We start from the raw sequence: 6000 nt of genomic DNA on the forward strand, positions 1-6000 counted from the left end.
CAATGTGATGGGTCTCCAATTCCTTATGTCATTCATCTCCCCCTTCTGCTTGTAGATCAGGGTGATGCTGCCCTTCCTCATAGAGTCTGACATGCTGCCGGCTAGAAGTATGTCGTTGTACACATCCAGCAGGTCCGGGCCCACCCAGTCCCACAGAGCCGAGTACAACTCTGCCGGTAAGCCATCGCCTCCGGGAGTTTTACTCGAGTCAAAGGAACGGATGGAGCCAATCAGCTCCTCCAGGGTCAGTGGTTGGTCCAGACTCTCCCGCTTGCTGTCGTCGAAGACTTCCGTGATGGAGGACAGGAAGTTCTGGGAGGCGGTGCTGTCTGTGGTCTTTTTATCGTACAGATCCTTATAAAAGGATCTGCAGATCTTTAGCATGTCTGTCTGCGAGGATGTTACCGAGCCGTCCTCCTCCCTAAGGCTTTTGATCACAGAGCTCCCCCTGTGAACCTTATGGAAGAAGAAAAGTGAGCACGTCTCATCCTGCTCAACATGGCGGACCCTGGACCGGAAGATGATCTTGGAGGATTCAGAAGTAAAGAGCCGAGCTTGCCGGCCCTTCAACTCTCTCAGTTCCTCCCTCACATCCACCCTCTCCTCTGCAGAAGGAGCAGTTGCTGCAAATCTGTCTGGAGTTGACACGATTCCCTCTTACCCTGTCTTGCTCTCTGAACACCTTTGGAGACGAAGAACTTCTTGATGTTCTCCTTTGTTGCCTCCCACCAGAGTGTCGGGGAGTCAAAAAGGGGCCTCACAGTTCTCCAACATGCGTAGTCCCTCTTTAGCTCCTCAACGTTCTCCGGGGTCAACAGCTCTACATTTAACTTCCACGTCCCTCTGCCCGCCTTCCGGTCCTCCTGTAGGTGACAGGTGGCCTGAAGGAGGCAGTGGTCAGAGAAGAACACCTGCGCGAGGTCGGTGTGTCTGACCGTGACGGCCCTCGATGTGAAGAGGAAGTCTATCCGGGACTGGGCTGAACCGTTCGGTCCTGACCAGGTGAACCGCGGCTGGGCCCCGCCTGCAGGGTCACTGAAGGCGTCGCGCAGCTTTGCATCTTTGACCGTCTCCACCAGGAGTTTGGAGGTGCCGTCCAGTCTGTGGTTGGCCCTGCCGGATCGTCCAGCCGCATCGATGATGCAGTTGACGTGGCCAGCAGCGGTGGGAGCTGCTGGAGGACGGCCAACCGCTCACTCCGCCTGGGTGAGGCATACACATTTATCAGCCAGAGCGGAGAACCACGGTACATAACATCCACCACCAGGAGACGCCCCCCCCACCACCTCCCTTACCTCAGTGATGGTGAAACCCCCTCCCCGCAGCAAGATCCCCAGACCGGACGCACGGCAATCATTGCCCCCCGACCATACCGACAGTCCGTGGGGCCACCATCGCGACCACCTCCGATAGCAGCGAAGGTGTGGCAGCGGCAGGACAAAGGAAGATAGAGGGAGAACTGGGAAGGGGAGGGGAAGAGAGGGATAGAGGAATGACACACTTCAATGCCAAGAGAGGGACATAGGTGGAGACAGGAAGATAGAGGGAGAACTGGGAAGGGGAGGGGAAGAGAGGAACAGAGGAATGACACACATCAATGCCAAATTGGTAATGAAACAACTTAATTCCCCAGTTGATCCAAATATATTTCACATTGCAATGAAATTCTCAACATTCATATTCCATGTACAATGCTTTCAATCATCACCAATCAGCACAATGTGCGAATTCCCTGATGGTGTCCTCCAGAATAAGATCCTACAATAGTTTATGTCCCAGTCGTTTTGTTTCATGGGCTCATAATATAATGGCCAAAGCATTTTAAAATATTATTATTTATCCATTTAATTCTCGGCCCATGCTATTCCCAAAACATTCCAAAATCCAATCCATTTCATTTTCAGATATTTATCAGCTCTTGTTTAGATATCAACAAATAAAAACAAATTAAGCTAACTTTCAGTCAATAAACAGTTTGATCACGTTGTTTTTCCTCAAATATTATCCAATTGCGTAATCGAAATAGATACCTTTATTAGTACAAAATGAGGCATAAGATTCAATCAAGGATACCATCGACAGGAAACTGTGGAATAAAATCATTTAATGCCATAACATACATTTTGTTGCGCGCCTATTCTGATACCATCATAATTTAGTTTGTATTCCCATTGTTGCCCTTTTCAAAAAGAAAACCTAGTGTATTGGAGCTCTAAATAGGTAATTTTATGATTGTAATCCTGTTTTAAATAGGTTTCGCTCCATACTGCAGATCGTAAGCGAGTCCCCTGCCTTGGTCAAAGGACATAATACTAAGAACAATTATACACAGTAACTGCACTCTCCACCTGCGGCCACGTGAAACGTTCACAAATGAGCACCGTCGAAAAATCAAACAACGATGGTTTTGTTTCATAAACGAAACTCGGAAACATCCCGAGCTGTGGAAATAAGATTTTTGCAGAGAATCCCGTTCCCCCCAGAATAAGGTCTGTAAATATACACACTGAAAGTGCTGGGCTTCCCTTTCGCTTTGGGATAGCCTGCGTCCCCCACACTTTATTTGCCGAGGTGGGAATAATCCCAATTTAACAAATCGCTCGAATAGTCATGGAACACGGAAACAGGCCCTTCGGCCCATCTCACCCATGCAAGATGCCCATTTAAACTAGTCCTGGATTCACGCCCGCGGTTGACCCATATATATAGATACATTGGTTGTATCCATATATATATAGATACATATAGAGGGATATATATATATATCCCTCTAAACTTTACACACCCATTTGTTGAAACAGCCCCTCAAAATGCATGTACTTCCCTCACCAGGCATAAACTCGTTTAGCAGGTGAAGTGACCAACACTTCGGCTGGTTTAATTTCATGCGTGATGCGGGGACCCATGCAAAAAGGTGAGTAATCCGTGCAATTATTAAATGCAGTCAAGGCATCCTGTTAGTTCCAATTTTAACCCTGTCCCGCCCGCGACTCGTGAACGGAACGAGTCCTGTAAAGACTTCTCGGAAACAACCTTAACAGAGCTCAGGATGCTTCGCCTGCAAACTCACTTGCAGCGGTTGACCAAGGGGTGCAGCGGTGCCGCCCTGCAGGAGGGTTGGGTCAAAGCCAAGCCTGCGGACGGTCCTCACCTCACGCGTGTCCTGGCGGCTGCCTCAGGGCGACCAAGGTGTCCGCTCCCTGGCTGGGATTGCTCTGCTGCCCACTCCAGGCAGCGCATGCTCAACGCCAAGCCGGGGACGACTTACTCACTCACCCTCCATCCCGCCCCCAGGTTGTGCTTTCCATTCATCACATCAATGAGAGGAAAGCGAAGAAACCCTGGTGCAATTCAACTAACAAACAAACAAACAAACGATGGGAGACACAAAACGCTGGAGTAACTCAGCGGGACAGGCAGCATCTCTGGACAGAAGGGGAACGAGACACTTCTTCAGACTTATATTGTTTACAGTGTGCTATGTTTGCATATTCTGTGGTGCTGCTGCAAATAAGAATGTCATTGTTCTTTCCGGGACGTATGGCAATAAAACACTCTTGAGTCTTCAGTTCCTTCCTAAACAAACAGTGATAACTTTCTTTTCAAATCTTTTTATTAAATTTCAAAAAAAATAAGCATAACAGTGATATTGATACATAGGGATCAGGATTACATTAACAACAAATGTAGCCTTAATATAAATCCAGTTTCAAAATACATATAGGGTATAGACCTCCCAGTCTCTATGTAATTATAGATAAAAGGTTAAAAGAGAACATATATATATATATATTTTTTTTAAGATAACAAGAAAAAAAAAGAAGAAAAAAATTACCCCCCCAAACAGTGATAACTGACAGCAGGTTAAACTAACTACAAGAGTCCATGATTAGGAGCTACTAAATATTTTTGTATAGTTCTGACCATTATTTTAATTTTTTTTTCAGGGTGATGGCATCAGTGGCATCTCTTCCTGCCCTTGAGGAGGAGCTTGAGGAGCTGCCTTTTTGAGTCAACACTGTCCTTCTGGTGAAGGTATTCCCATAGAGATAGTCATTGGGGGATTTCCAAGATTTAAGGCCAGAAACAATAAAGGATCAGAGTAAGACAGGCAGCATCTCCAGAGAGAAGGAATCGGTGATGTTTCGGGTCGAGGTCTCGACCTGAAACGGCACCCGTTCCTTCTCTCCAGAGATGCTGCCTGTCCCGCTGAGTTACTCCAGCATTTTGTGTCTACCTTTGATTTAAACCAGCATCTGCAGTTCTTTCCTACACAAAGATCAGAGTAAGATCCTTACTGGGCTTTATCTTGCAATAAACATTATTCCCTTTATCAGGTATCTGTACACTGTGGATGGATCGATTGCAATCATGCATTGTCTTTTCACTGGCTGCTTAGCACATAACAAATGCTTTTCACTGTACCTCAGTATACGTGGCTAAAAAATAAACCAAACTAAAACTAAACTGAATATTTTAAGGTCAGTAAAATAAACATACAGCTAGAAGAACTTTACAAGTCAAGCAGCATCCATGGAGGTAAAGGGACAGATGAGATTTTCAGTCGGATCCTTTCTTCAGACAGCTTCTCCAGTAGTTTGTTTTTTACTCAATATTCCAGTACCTTCAATCTATTGTGCCTCAATCTTCAAGTCAGTATGGATTTGGAGGGATGCTTTTGCATGAAAAAATTACCATTCAGATTCCTATAATTCTTTTCCCCCCTTCTCCTTAAATCTATGCCCTCTGGTTCTCTGGGCAAGAGACTCTGCATTCTCCCGATCTATTCCAATGTTTCATTTTGGAGACCCTTTGCCAGATCCTTCAAATTTCAGATTTCCAGCATCTGCAGTTTTCTTTAATGTTCCTTGTAGTTACATTCTTTGTCCAGTGGCGCACATTGCTGGAGATTCTTTTCAATCCTCAGCCAGTGTAGGGATGGATCTTAATCAACTTATACTCACTCCACTCCCACTTGTGCTCATCTCCAATTTATGGGGCTGCACATTGAATACAGATGACAACAATGAGGTTGAAGTCCAATCTCAGAATGTTTTCTGAAGAGGTGGCAATGATGATTGATGAGGATAGGGGAGTGGATATGTGCGCATAGATTATAGTAAGGCTAAGTTTAGTTTAGTTTTTAGTTTAGTGTATTGTCACATGTACCGAGGTACAGTGAAAAGCTTTCTGTAAAGCATTTTATAAAGTACCACACGTTAGGCTGATCCAGAAGATTAAGATGCATGGAATCCGCGGTGACTTTGTTGTTTGGTTTCAGAACTGGCCAACTCGCAGAGACATAGGGTTTTGATGGAAATGTGTTACTCTGGCTAGAGGTAAGTGATCCTTGGTGTTCCGCATGGATGTGTGCTGGGAGTTCTGTTATTTGTGATACATATAAATGACTTGGATGGAAATAGAGATGGGTCGGTTATTAAGTTTGCAGAATACACCAAAATTGGTGGAGTTGCAGACAGCGAGGGGGGTTGTCAAAGTATGTAGCGGGATATAGATCAGCTACAGAATGGGCAGAGAAATGGCAGATGGAGTTTAATCCAAGCACATGTGAGGTGTTACACTTTGGGATGTTGAACGTGAAGGGAAAGTACACAGTATAATTAATGGCAAGACATAACAGCATTGATGTACAGAGGGTCCTAATCCAGAGCTCCCTGAAAATGGCAATACAAGTTGAATAAGGTTACTGTTTTATTGGTCTTTGGTTAGACCACATTTGGAATGATATGTACAGTTCCAGTCTCCCCATTACTGGAAGGATGTGGAAGCTTTGGAGAGAATGTAGAGGGGGCTTTCCACAATGCTGCCCAGATTAGAGGGTATTAGCTGGAAGCAGAGGTTGGACAAACTTGGATTGATTTCTCTGCAGGTTTGGAAGCTGAGGGGAGATCTGGGAGAAGTATATAAAATTATGAGCCCAGGGGTAGAAAGTCAGAATCTTTCTCCCAGATGGAGATTACAAGGACGAGCAGGCAAATG

General features: G+C 45.3%; 1 protein-coding gene across 1 annotated transcript in view; it reads right to left on the reverse strand.

The window, feature by feature from the left end:
• The window catches only part of adgrv1 (adhesion G protein-coupled receptor V1), a 385526-nt gene extending 382404 nt beyond the window's left edge, over positions 1-3122 (reverse strand). The window contains exon 1 of the mRNA XM_078397039.1: positions 3071-3122. The gene's annotated coding sequence lies outside the window, so the exon portion shown is untranslated. The remainder of the gene's footprint in view (positions 1-3070) is intronic.
• Between the last annotated feature and the right edge of the window lie 2878 nt (positions 3123-6000).

Source organism: Rhinoraja longicauda, chromosome 3, assembly GCF_053455715.1.
Source record: "Rhinoraja longicauda isolate Sanriku21f chromosome 3, sRhiLon1.1, whole genome shotgun sequence".
NCBI lineage: Eukaryota > Metazoa > Chordata > Chondrichthyes > Rajiformes > Arhynchobatidae > Rhinoraja > Rhinoraja longicauda.